Source organism: Canis lupus, chromosome 16, assembly GCF_003254725.2.
Source record: "Canis lupus dingo isolate Sandy chromosome 16, ASM325472v2, whole genome shotgun sequence".
NCBI classification, from domain to species: Eukaryota; Metazoa; Chordata; class Mammalia; order Carnivora; family Canidae; genus Canis; species Canis lupus.
The window spans coordinates 42,137,747-42,152,397 of NC_064258.1; the positions used below are offsets into that span (position 1 = coordinate 42,137,747).

The 14,651-nt window shown below is 38.9% G+C and overlaps 1 protein-coding gene and 1 non-coding gene across 5 annotated transcripts in view; both read right to left on the reverse strand.

Moving 5' to 3' along the window:
• The window catches only part of MTUS1 (microtubule associated scaffold protein 1), a 165,616-nt gene that overhangs the window by 133,134 nt on the left and 17,831 nt on the right, over nt 1-14,651 (reverse strand). The window lies entirely within an intron of this gene.
• On the reverse strand, nt 11,787-11,894 carry LOC112664685 (U6 spliceosomal RNA). The gene has a single exon (XR_003139889.1). It is a non-coding gene; the product is annotated as a U6 spliceosomal RNA (small nuclear RNA).

A 14,651-nucleotide genomic window follows, 5' to 3' on the forward strand; every position in this document is an offset into this window, starting at 1 on the left:
TGGAGTCCTGGGATGGAGTCCCACGTCATGCTCCCTGCATAGAGCCTGTGTCTCTGCCTCTCTTTGTGTCTGTCATGAATAAATAAATAAAATCTTTTTTAAAAAAATAGAAATTAACATGAAAGCCATGATTAAAATTTTTAGAAGACCCAGCTTAAGAATTTAAGCAAAAGACACACACAAGAGTACAAAAGGAGAAGGGCTTTTCTTTTTTCTTTTCTTTTTAATTAAGGCTTCATCCAAGAGATCCAGCATTCAACTGATAGAGTTAACTGAAAGAGGGGGGGTAAAAATCGCATGGTAAGAAATAATCAAAGAAATAATACAAGAATTCTTCCCAGAGTTGAAGGACAAAGTCTCCAAAATAAAGAGGTCCACTGTTTGTTCTACATAATAAACAAGATCTGACCACTGTTTATCACTGTGATATTTTAGAATAGCTTGATTACAGCAAATAGCAGCCAATATGTACCTCATGCACAAAAAAGCTTTAAGTGTTTTACATGAATTCTCCTACAATCCACAAACAACTGTTCAGAGGTATAAAGTACTTTTATCTTCACTGTACACACGAGAACCTGAGGCATAAGAGTTTGATAATATGCCATAGTTACATAGCTAGGAAGTGACAAAGCTAAGCAGTTGGGTCTTGTACTCATCTGTTAACTAATATGCTAAAAAATAATTCCAGAGGCCAAAAAAAAAAAAAAAAATGGGACATACAGAGACCAGATGTCAGAATTACAGACTTTGCTACAATACTGAAAGCTAGAAAATAATAGAGCATTATCTTCAAAGTTCTGAGAGAAAAATATTTTCAGACTGGAATTCCAATCCTGCCAAACCATACACCAGATATGAGGGCTGATAAAGGAATCTTTAGGCAAAGAAAGCCTCAATCTTACCTTTTACCTGCTTTCTCAGGAATTTAAGAATGAAAGCCAACAAAGTGAAGAATTTAAGCCAGGTCGGAGTGTCCTCCAGGAAACAGGAATAAACCAGGTATGAGTGTCATCCAGGAGGACAAGGGAAAAAGGAATACCCAGAAACACCTGGATGACCCTGTGTTCAACATCTGGATGGCAAGCAGCCCATATGGCAGCAGGAAGTCAGAGACCCAATAAGGATGTCTCTGGGAACAACATGGAACTAGTACACACTGAAAAGTTTTAACAATTGAAAAACAGAACTGAGAGAAATCTGAGGGTGCTTTTGGAGGATAGGAGCTATTTCTGCCAAGATATTCAAAGAAAACAAATAGGAAAAAAGATTAAATAAAAAATAGTACATTACTTCGGTCACAGAGACAATATTTACAGTCCTAGTTTTATTTAAAATATGGAAGTAAATAAGATAAGTAGTGGAGAGGAAAACTGCTTCTGAGAGTACAGGGTGGGTTATTTTTTCTTACAATCCTTCTAGCACCATTTGTCTTAACTGAGCATAGGACACAAACTAAAGAATTCCGTAAGAGGATTATTTCAAACCTTTACTATCTTATTTCCTCCTTCCATAGAGAATCATCTTACCAAATCAGGCTGCTCTCTTAGTTCCTCCTTAAATCTTAAAGCAGCTCAGCTGTTCTTGGTCTGAACCTTAGGAAAAGCCAAGAGTGACCACCAAATGGGCTCCATGAAGAAACTACAAACTTAAGCTGCAAGTGGCCATCTTCTGAATGTAAGGTTAGTCACTTCTTCAGCTACTGCTCATACTATCAGTCCTGGTTGGTTACTGGAACCTGTTCATTTTAAGCCAGTATTCATGCTTCACTGTTTTTCTGCTAATTCTAGCTTCTTTGGGGGATGCCTATGTATCATCAAGTCAAATGTCAAATTCTGCTCTGATTTTATGCCAAAGCTAAGGGGCTGTCTTATAAAACATATCCTAATATCAGAAACATTCCGGTATGGAAATGTCCATTTTAGAAATGACGAAATATAGTAATTGACATAAAGCTGAACACATCAAAGTCATGGACTCTGAGGTTAGAGGAAGCCTTAAAAATGATCTATGGAATCTTAACACTACTCAGACCTTGAATCCTCTTAGACCATAATCAACCAAATCTCTGCCCACTCCAGAGAATGTACCACATTTCTAAGGCAGTTCCTACTTCCCTGGTCTAGACACTTCCCATCCAGAGTCATAAAGCATACTATAATATTTGGGATTCAAAGGCTAGCCACAGTAGACAAAAACCTCAAATGAAGTGGCAAAAGACCAAACTTTATTTCTGTCTCATGCAGAAGTCTGCATAGGTTGTCCAGGATTAAGTGACCCAGCTGTCAGAAGCCCCAGCTCCACCTTTCTCATTCCTCTGTTTTGCATGACCTCAACCTATGGCCCAAAATAGAACCTTCTGTATTTTGTTGAGCAGGATGGAAAGACAGCAAGTATGGAAGCTACTTCCCTACGCTATTCCAGGATCCATAGCCTAACCACATGGCCACAGATGTTTACAAGGCAGGGTGGGAAATGAACACCAATACCAGCTACTTGTACCCAGCTAAAGATCTTATAAACATGAAAGATAGGGAAAAATAGGGATTGAGAGGCAAATGGCCATCTCTGCCACACTCCCCACAGACCAAATGCCCTACTCCACAGATCACTGCTCTCACCGTAAAGAAAATGGGTTTGAACCTAGATCTCCATGATTATCTATTGTACATTTTAATAGAGGTTTTCTAGAAACCAGAAAGCCTTCAACACAGATCTGTATTCTGAAAGTACGTGGCCAGATGTAGGGGAGAAGATGGTCCTTTCATAGTTAAGCCATAGATGCACTAGTTATGACAACCATGGTGGTAGGGTTGCTCATGGATCACTTTGAACTATTCTGATAACAGAACAGTTTAGTTGGTTTTCATAAAGATCATAAATCAAGCTCCTTTTACGTCTGGTTTTACTTATCAACGAATAAAACTCCTTGAACGGTTCACTTCTTACACGTGATAATAAATGGCAACTGTGCTTTTGGATCTTGGACTAAAGTTTGTATCCAAGCAAAAATTGTGCACTTTCAAATTACAAAATGAATACAACCAGGGATACTGTTTGAAACATGTATTTGATGTCAACCATGTGCTGGAGCACAGTTAAGGGCTAGGGCTGTTGTAGACGGTTAGGAACACTTGTGTCTGCATCGAGGCAAGTGTCTCATTAGAAAGACGACCCATATGTATACACAACAGAGGTAACCAACAGACCACCACTGAGAGGAGATTTACATGTGCCAAATGAAGTCAAAGGAAAATATCAAGTAGAGATGGAAAGACAGGCAATTCAGTCAGAAGGAATCATACTGGCTCTGATGTTTGAAATGACCACGATGATTGGAAAGAGTAAGAAGCTCAAAGTGGCCATGGGAGGATCAAGGACAGCAGTTGGGTAAGCTCAAGACTCTGCATTCTATTCTGGGAACAACGTGAGTCTGCCAACACTGTTAAAATGGATACTAACACTTTGGTTTGGCTGAAGTGTGAAAGACGTCCCAGTGAGGAAAGACCAAGGGCAGGAAATTGCTGGGATGGATCTGAACACAGTGATGGTAGGGAGACGAAATGCCAGACCAAGCTTAAAGGCTTACCTCTGTGTTCTGCACAGAGCGGCTGAGAGCTTGGCACACAGCGAGTGCCCAACACACAAGTGTTAAATAAAACATTATTTCACTTATGTTAATATTTTAAGAAGGAAACTACGACAGACAGTACAGGAAAGCTGCATAAATAATCATGTTAGGTAGATACGAAAGGGATTTAAGCTTTTAGTATAAATTACATGTGCTTTTGATTCTTTTTTTCTTTAGTTTGTTTACATTAAAAGGTGCTAAAAGGTTTTTATTTTCCCACTCCGAGCAATAAAGGAAAAATTCAAAGAACAAACAAGAGATCTAGGTTAAAGTTAATATTAAGCACAGAGGCAGATACTATGTAATCATCCAAGGAAAAGTAATTTACTTCTTTCTAAAACACCCAGAATTAAGTGTTTTTAAGTGAAAATACTACTCAACGATGAACTCTATCAGAGAAACTTTGTTTATGCCATGGTAAAACAATTAAAACTACCCCCGTAATTTATCACTCTCTTTCCTCATCCGCCCTCAAAAGCACATGAGGTTTGTGTTTAAAACATCTTTATAGCTGCATTTCACTAGTTAGAATATTTTTGTAGGAACAATGGAATGTTGCCAAGAATCCTTAAAATAGATGGAATCCCCTCGCCTCGAAAAACAAAAACAAACAAACAACAAACAACAACAACAACAAAAAAAAACAGGAAAATCACCCCAGTTACAAGACCACCAAGCAAGCGGTAAGAGATAGTGCTGGTGGACAGATGGCATACCAAAGTCCTCAAAACCATCATCAAGCATCCCAGAACAAAGATTCCTCCAAGGGAAAAACAACTTTTTATACTAGTAAAGATTAAGAAATTAACTGATATTGTTTAAACCTTGTGGGTAAATAAAGTTTGCTTTAAGCCTATGGATGCATTTTTATGAGAACTGGCATTTCAAAACAGACTTACTCTGTTAAACATGTAGTACAGTCTTAGGACATTCACATTGTGTAATTAAAAAGCCTTCCAGGGTGGTAGAGAGAGGCCCGGAGCTGATGACAAAGACACCACCACTGAAGAAAACTACCTAGCTAGAGTCTACTGAAAAGTCAACACAAAACCAACTAACTGACCTGCTGAGGCTCAAGAATTCTGATTCCTGGACTTTATTCCAAAAGTATACTTTTATTCCAAGATTTTCTGTCTTAAGAATTTCCTAAAACCTCAAAACCAGCATGTAGAAGACCCCACACATTCACAAACTCTTAAAACCGCATTCCTGCAAGCTTAGTCAGTAATTTCCTTAAGTAAAATGTTTAAACATTTTCCTTTTACAAATAACTATGTTTCAGGACAGCCTATATTCTTTAAACACAAGGCAGCATAAATAACAAAGCTGTGTTACCCCAATTCTCCTATCTTGTTACTAAGATTGTTTGGCCTGGCAATTTGCCTTACACACTTTCTCAAAGCATTTTAAATATTCAGATAGCACTAGTTTCCTTCTACCCTCCCCTTCCCTTCTGCCTCATTCACTTATTCTTTATTCTTATACGTGATCCTCCCCTTCTGCCTCAGAGCTATAACCAAAAAACAATAACATAAACTAAACTACATATAATTTCCTGCCACACTCCATGCTACTGCAAATGTGACCATAAAATGACCACAGTCCATTTTAACAACAAACTTTTTTTTTTTTTATGTGTTGCTTAGAGTTTTGGTATTTGACAACATAAGCCCAAAACACAGCACACTGTTAACTCTTCCTCTCCAAAAAATACGTAAGAATGTCTCACATTTGTTCATAGTAATCTCTCCATTTTTACATATTTGAGAATTTATCCTGAAGTAGAGATTTTCATATTGATAAATAACACAAAATCTAAGGAGATGAAAAGTATAGATAAAAAGATTTTAAAAATAGCTTATTAAAAAAAACGATCATTTCTAAAACTTAACTCTGGAGTTTTTGCTTAATGTAAATGTCCTAATCAGTTGTATCAAGGTAACTTGCCTACATTCCTCAAAGTATCAAAATCAACACCTGTGAAATAAAGAGAGGTCTTACTCAAGTTATTTGTTCAAAAAAAAATTGTGATTGTACAAAAGAAATTATCTTTTTCATAGAGCAGAAACTGCAAGCCGACTAAAAGAAATCCAAACACCAGACCATTCAATGAATCCTCTCAGGAGACCATGGTTATTCAAAGACCAGCTGGGTCTTGCAGAGTAATTCAACTGAGCGTTAATGCCTTTTACCCCCTCAAACTAAAGAATTTTCCTTGGACTCTTTGCCAACAAAACATCACAGCCTTGTCTGAAGCTTAAAAGAGGGGAAAACTTGTACACAGATGTCTCTTCATTATATTGCACGTCACTTACAGTAAGCCTGAAAACAAAACAAAAACGCAAAGTTCTGTACAACAAGCAACTTACTGGTCTATCTGGAACATCTCTGCAAATAGGAGGGACTTTTGCTTGTCAGATTAAATTAGCATTCACTGTTGCTGGGTGACTGCTTCTTAATTAAGGAACCCAGAATATTCCAGTGACTTAAAAAAGTTTTGAAGGAAACCCACTAAGTATGTATCTACATCACAACAGGAATTCAGATTTAAAGTATAATCTTTATTAATCTATGTACAATTTGATTTCTCATTTCCTACCAGTGCAGGAATACTATTTCCTATATTAAAAACTCTTATGATTTTCATAGCCTTTAAGCTCAGGGAATTCTGAATGCTCACAGATTACCAAGCGATTTATGTGTAAGGGACCTTTGTAAAATTTGCCTCATAATTATTTAAATATTTATGATCTTGAGAATCTTATTGAAATACCAAAGTATTAAAAATATTTATGCTCCAATGGAATAAAACCCACTCTTTACAGATTGTACTTTGATTGATCAGCATTTCTTTGGTAGAAACTGAGATCAGAAGATTGAGATCATTTAATCAGAACCTTGAACCAGTAAAACCACTCTTTTTCATTATGAATAAGTAGTGTCACTAAAGCTGTGACTTCACCCAAGAATCAATATAGGCCCTAAAATAAATGCCTTTTAAATTCCAACAACAGATTGTCTAATTCAGTTCCTGAAAACCATGCCGAGAAATCTTGCAAGCAGGCAGTCTATACACGAGCTCTAACAGTGGGACTCGGGTGCAAACCTGGTGGTGCTGAAGCCTATACTCTGCCCCATGCCCCAGAGCCTGCACACGCGGGTCTCCTCCAGCCCCACACACATCACACACCATCCTGAGCTCTGCTCTGGCAGGGGCAGAGTGCAGTGTAGAAGTAGGTGATTTCTCAAAGTTCATTTGGAAATTTATCCTAACTCAAAATCATTTTCCTAGAGAAATGCTATTGTTAATGATTACATCAATTTTCTGGAACTATAACAAGATTTTTGGTAACAAAACTAATTTTACAATTCTCCTGGGAGAGGTTAACAGTGATGATGGATGCATCTTCCGGCGCTCAGAGCACTTGAGTTCATTTTACCCAACCTTATTCTGTATGTGAGAAAACGGTGGTCTATAGTGTAAATTATGATTTTTAGTAGTGCCTGTTGCCTTACTCCAGGGGTCACCATTCACACCACATTCTAGGGAAAAGAAACACAGGAGTACCATTTGAAGAGGATGGTAAGTGTTCTTAGAATTGTGAAGTGTAGTAGCCCTGAGGGCTTCTGAGTTCATACAGCTGCTTGGAGACAGGACTGGGATCAGAACCCTTATTTCTAGCTGCTCTTTAATGGTGCTATTCAGATATAAGCAAATTTTTATCTCTTTAAACACTATGCATTCAACTATGTTAAAGGAAATGGCATTAAGTTACAGACTAATCCTACAGTGAGATCAAATACACTAAAAGGAAAATCTGCACGAACTAGAGACAAATCTACAGAAAACAACTTGCTAAAAAAACAAATAATGACCAAAGACAACCTACACTAATGTAACACATTGCATAGACTGTGTCCCAAAGCTACAGACGTAAACAGGAGTAAATATTTCACTTGTATTACCTAAACCCAAACCCCTCTTGTTCTTTATCTCTCACTGACTACACCACAAAGGAGATAAAGTGATTCATAATTATGACTGCCATGTGCGTCCACGGAGACAAAACTATCTGGTCCTGAGGCCAGCTTCATCTGCATTAATGTCATACCAGGGAAGCACTGTGGCTACCATCATTGATGCCAATTAAGATAAGCAGCCAGGACATTCAGTCCTCTACTGGGTCTCAAAACAGATTACATTTTTCTACAAAGAGAACCTAGGCCCCCATCTAAACACCCTATGTTCCACATTTTTGCAACCCAGTATCTCTCAATGATAAAGATGATCTAGGCATGAAAACATTTCAGATTACTCAATGGAGTAAAGAAACAGAGCAGTTCTTCCAATTCCTGAAACTGCACAACTACTTGTTCATCAGCACAAATAATCAACGGGATAGAGTAGAAGGAAAAAAAAAATCAACATAGGTCTTTGAAAAAGTAGTGGCATGAGAACTCTGAAGATTATAGGACAAGACAAATTAATCCACGTAAGAGAATCAAGAAGATTCAACCTCCAAAAATGTGTTCCTAAGAAAGACAAACCCCCTACTATAAACTAAATCATTCTTCTAGTTTCCTAGGCACGTGCAACACACACTCAGAACTTTCCTTCCTTTCTCCTACTTGATTTGAAAAGTTAACTTGGGGGTGCTTGGGTGGCTCAGTGGTTGAGCATCTGCCTTTGGCTCAGGTCGTGATCCAGGGGTCCTGGGATCGAGTCATGCATCGGGCTCCCTGAAGTGAGCCTGCTTCTCCCTCTGCCTATGTCTCTCCTCTCTGTCTCTCATGAATAAATATTTTTTAAAAAGTTAACTTGTGTTGAGAAACTTATCTATTTCCTGACATGCTAGTGAGGATCCAAGAGAAAAAAGTTATGCAATAAAACAAAGACTTGAAACCATCCCCAAAGCAAAAGTAATACTGAATTAATCACCACTGGAAATTAACATCTCTGCACCAAACTTTGAAAATGTTTTATGATGCCACAGACCACAAGCCCAGGTGCAGTGGCGGGGGAAGGGTCTTCAAGGGTTCAGCCGACACCGGTTATCACAGACGGCCTGGGGTGCTCTGAAGATGCCTAGAGGTGCTCTGAAGACGCTGGAAGCAAGTCAGAAGACCCAGTGCTTGCAGCAGTGGCCTCTCTGCACAAAGGAAAGCTTAGGTAAGATGCTGCAATTCGAATAGCACAAAAATGCTGCAGGGACTTTGAGGAAAAACTCTCACATCTCCCTCATCACTTTGGTTGGAGTCAACCCACATTCAGACACCGTATCTACATACACATGGAGCAACAGTACCATCTCCAAGACGGAAACTTAGGTGCAAAGCACACAACAGGGAAGTGGGGCTCCAATATAAATCTACTCATTCCAAAGCCCACAGTCTGACCCACTCCGCAGCCCCTGCACATACTCATCCTCCAAATCCCAGGCACCTCATCACACACCCTTGAGCTATACTGCTGGGATAGGCAGTCCCCAACTTACAAGTAATCCTCCAAAGCTTATTTGGAAATGTATTCTAGCTTAAATTCATTTTCCTAGAGAGATGCTATTAATGATGATTAGGTTCCAGGGCTAGTTCCCAAACTAAAGCCCATTGAATCCATAATGTAAGAAAGACCCACCTAGCACTTAACAGCTGTATAAAGACCAAGGAGCAGAACAGCAGTTAGGTCATGGTGTCAATGCGGAAACACAGTTCTCGCCGAGAAGAGAACGGAAGCAGCTGCTCTACTACGTGACTCCAGTGGCCATCATCTGCAGTCTCAGAAGTCAGAAGAGAGTAGAGGAAGGGGAGTGGGGGGCAAAGGAAAAAAAAAAAAGGAGAAAGTTTTGCTTCAAAAGCTAAAATCTGTCAAGAGTGCCTGGGTGGCACAGTTGGTTAAGCAGCCAACTCTTAGTCCCAGCTCAGGTCTGATCTCAGGACCCTGAGATCAAGCCCTATGTTGGGCTCCACTCTCAGTGGGGAGTCTGCTTGGGATTCTCTCTCCCTCTACCCCTCTCCCTAACTTGGGCACATACACACACTCTCTCCAATAAATAAATGTTTAAAAAATGACATTTTTTTAAAAAAGACATCTTTCACCAAAACAGAAAACTTTCCCCTCTGAATTTTGAATCCAACTTTCTTCATACATAAGAAAACTAATATATAGGATCGTGAAGTGAAACCAAGGAACAGAAAATTTAATTCAAAAGGTTAACACTGCGTGGGAAATAAAGGGCTTGATGAGACATTACCCTTAAGCACATGTACAAATGACCAATAAGTGCATGAAAAGATGCTCAACATCAGAAGTCTTCTGGGAAAGGCAAATCAAAACCATGCGATACCATTTCACACCCATTAGCATGGCTATTATCAAAATGTTGTGAGGATGTGAAGAAACTGCAACCCTCTCAAATTCATAGTCAGAATGTAAAATGACATAGCAGCTGTGGAAAACAATCTGGTGGCTCCTCAAAAAGTTAAATATCGAACTACCATACAATCTGGTATTCCACTCCTAGGTATGTACCCAAGAGGACCGAAAGCAGGGGCTTGAACAGATATTTGCATTCCCATGTTCACAGCAGTATTATTCATAATAACCACAAAGTAAAAGCAGCCCAAGTGTCCATCAACACATGACTAGATAAGTAGGTGAGTAGATAAACAAGATGTGGTGCATAAATACAATGAATATTACTCAGTCATTAAAAGGAACAAAATTCTGACTCATGCTACAAATAGATGAACTCTGAAAACATGCTAAATAAAATAAACCAGACCAAAGGGACAAATACGGTAGAAGTCTTCTTACAGGAGGTACCAAAATAGGCAAATTCATACAGACAGTGGTTACCAGGGGCTGGTGGGAAAGTTGAATGGAAAATTATTCTTTAATGAGCTCAAAGTTTCTGTTTGCATTGATGGAAAATTCTGGAACTAGGCAGTGGTGATGGTTACACAACATTATAAATTCAGTTAATACCACTGATCTGTATACTTAAAAATAGTTAAAATGGTAAATTTTATGTTATGTATATTTTACCACAAATAAACCAAAAGCAAACCATAAACTAAAAGAGCCAGAGCTAATAGCATAACTTCACTGCAACCGCAACTTTCCCAGTCTACGGATAGGAGAAAAAACACACAATATTACGTATCTTAGAATTTTGAGCTGCCTCATGACTATCTGGTATCTGAAATACTAAACCCACAGAGGGAAGGGTCTACGCTATAGCATGCGTCATCATGCTGACCATTGTGGCACTACACAGCTGCCAAGGAAAAGCTGAGTTAGACCATCACATAGAAAAAAATCCACTTATACACACAGATACTTTAACTTGGCACATTTCATCATTAAAATCTTCATTTAGATTCTCCTAGATCAACAAAAAAAATCATTTAAAAAAGGATTTTAGAGAAGGGTAAGATTATGAGAGCAACCAGAATGCATTTGCTGACAAAGGTTTTTAGATGAAGTTGTTTAAAATTAAGGAGGTAGCACTGGGACAACCAGTGGGACCCATGGCCAATAGTCCCCAGGTGAGTCCAGCAGACTCCAGGTAAAGCAGCCTGGCCAGCCTAGGGGACACCAGCTAGGGCCTGAAACTCAAAGCAAGCATAAGACACTTAACCCAACAATGTGTCACAACTTAGGAACTGGCTTCTAGGCAAGCATTCCATAGTTAAAGCGCTTAGGTTCCTACTGGGCCCTCCAAACCACTTAGCACCATGTTGTTATTATTTCCAGACAAAGACTGACACGATTACCTGTATAGGAAACATTTCCACCATTTCCACTCCAGGCCCACTTAGTAATGAACGCCTCCTGGGTTAAACAAAAATCTACACTTGATTGCATGGTTCCAAGAATAAAAGCTGTCTGATAAACTTCCTGTATTTACAGAAGTCTCAGACACAATGCTTAACATAAAGCAAGCATTCAATAAATGCTAACAAATCAGATTTTCTTAGCTATCCATTAAACATCGTTCGTAGGGGACGGATCAAACCCAAGAAGAGGCAAACAACTCTTTTTTTCTCCTTGGGATGGGAACTTTTAAGAACTATTCTCTAAGCAACTTTTAAATGTTGCAATACAGTATTATTCGTTATAGTCACTATGCTGGACGTTACAGCCCCAGGACTTAAGAATACAGAGCGCTTCGTGAAGTTGTGTGTCATCCTTGGGAAGGAACCATGAGACTCTTTCTTTATATTGTTCCAATCTTAGCATGTGAACTGCTGAAACAGGTACCTAAATGATTGTTAATATCTAAATACGAACATAAAAAATAGATCTATATAACCCTCCCAACTCCCCCCTAAGATCATACTGTAACTACCCTTTTGAAAAGCAACTTAGCAGTCAGATAAAATGGATTTTGTGCAATCTTACTTAAATGGGAATCTCTGAGTGTGGGCTTAGTTTATAGCCACCCCTTTTCTCTAAGAATATCGCCTTTTTACTCACTGAGGTGGGCTCCACTACACGCACAACAGTGAATGGTCCTGCTATGAACAACTACCTCAAATGGGTCAAGCTGCCTCTCCCCCGGCATTTGGATTTGAAATAGCGAGTTAGGCACAGTGGATCTGCACAAGTCCTGGGAACTGGAAACCATAAATCCCAGCACTACAGAGTAGTGCCATGCACCCAGAATCAGGTGAACTAAGTCTCTGCAGAGAGAATGCTACCAGAGTCCCAAGAGAAGCAGATAGGAACAATGAGAAAGAATTAATGACCTGACAACTTTCTGGACACTAACTTCTGAGAAATATTTCATACCCTTTTGACCCCTACCCATTTTTTTTTTTTTTTTTTTTTTTGCCCTGGTAGGTAGCTTGAATTGATTTCTATTACTTTAAGAGTCTTAAACTGTTGTCCAAGAATTTATCATAGGAAAACTTCAGATGTTAGCACATTTGCTACAGCTGTGACGGCTTAGGAACAATCTGAGTTTCACCAAGGAACTGACTAGAAAGTTATAGTAACTCTGTGAAATGCAACCATTTTGAAACTATGCAATTTATAGAACTAGGAAAAAGGTTAGTGTGTTTTAGGATGATAGCCATGCAAAACACATAGAAAAAAACATGGGAAAATGAAAACAGACATGAAGAGGGGTATGTGGCTATGGGTCACTGATGCTGTTTTAATTTCCTATCTACTAATTAAAACCAGGAATAAAAAGCTAATAAATCACCAAAAACTAGAAAATGTAAATGTCCATCAGTGGTGGCTGAAAAAGAAAAATGGAAGTACATCCATAACAAAATACCACTTGTCAATCAAAAGGTAGATCATTATACAACAGCCTAAGTGCTTGAGATAGCACTCTAAGTGAAAGATGTCAGACACAAAAGGCATGTACTGCTCTTGCAGAATATCTGGAAGGGCAAAACCATAAAGACAGATTAGTATTTGCCTTGGAGTCAAGGAACAGGCTGAAAGGGACAGAAAGAAACTGCATGATGGAAATTTCTAATTTTATTGTGGCTGATGATATTTGCTGAAGTTCAATGAACTATCCACCTAAATTTTTTGCCATGATTAAATGATACCTCAGCCAATCTGACTTAAAGATAGAGACACTGAGCTTGGAAACCAAACCAAAGCTACTGAAGCACCTCTTTTCTAATACTGGATGGCATTCAAATTTATCAGGTGCCCACATGTGCCCAACACTCTTCTAGGGGTTACTACAGAGTGAACAAAATAAAAAACAACTATACAAACAAAAATTTTAGTCAGTGAAGAAAAAAGCACAGGCTTTTCTGGTTGCTATTATAGGTTGAAAGTCTCAGAACAAATCAGATGTTTAGCTGAGAGCTGAGGAATAAGTAACAGGGAAGACGAAAAGAATGGAAAGATTTCTATTATATTAACAGTTAATAACAACTGAATAGCAACTCAACTGTTTAAATATACGAAGTGGTTATATTTTAATATTTCGATATAATGCAGAATGAGGTTTCCTAGGTAAGCAAACAAAGCTCTCAAAACAGCACTATGGCCAGCAGCCAGATATTTAAAAATGTTGTGGATTTGGGGGGCCCTCAAAGAATATTATGGTTCCTGCATCCACTGTTGAGATTTCAATAGTGATTAATAGAATGCATACAGTTCCCTGAAAGGAGACTGCCTAAGGGTAATTAAATCTCCTGTTCTGGTATTTTCAAGAGAGGTACTGTACTTGTTTTAATTTTGGCTGACTTTGCCATGGTTTCCTCAAACTTATCAAGATTCTAAATAATCACTAAACATACATTTACTTACCAAAAAAGTGAACAGAAGTGTCCTTTGTCTGATAAACAAACTCTTCACACTATAGGGTTCAAGTTCCAAGACACCGCCTTTACTTGGCTTCAGAGGCACTCCTCTCCCTTTACCTCCTCAACTCACAGGCTGCTCCTTAGCCAAGTCCTCTGCTGACTTCTCTGACCAACCTCCTAACGTTGGGAGTAATTCATGGCTCAGCCCCTTACTCCTCCCCCCCTTTTTTTTTTCCTTACTCCCCTTCTCATGCTACACTCATCATCATCTTGTTTTAAAACATTCTGTTTGATGGCAAGCCCCACAAGCATTTCATTGCCCGGATCTTTCCCCAAAGCTCCAGATTTGAAGACTCAACTGTTAACCCAACATTTGCACCTGCCTATCTAACAGGCATCTCAAACTTCCTGCATCTAAAAGAACTTCGGGCTTCTAGACTCACATAAATTCTTTCTTGCCCCAGTGTTCCTTATTCGCAATAAAAGACATCTCTACGAGCCCAAGCTGACCATGCCAAATAACTAGCAGTCAGCCTTGATTCCTTTCTTTCCCCTCTTAAACTTGTGAGCAACCCAAATAGGCACCACATTCCAAATGCAACTATTTCTCACCTTCCCTATTACTCCAGGTCCAAGACACCCATCTCCCTCTCCTGAAGGCCTAAGTAAATCATTAGCCTCTTGCCTCCTTACAGTACATTATCCACAAAGCAATCAGAATGAGCTCTCTGCATTTTAA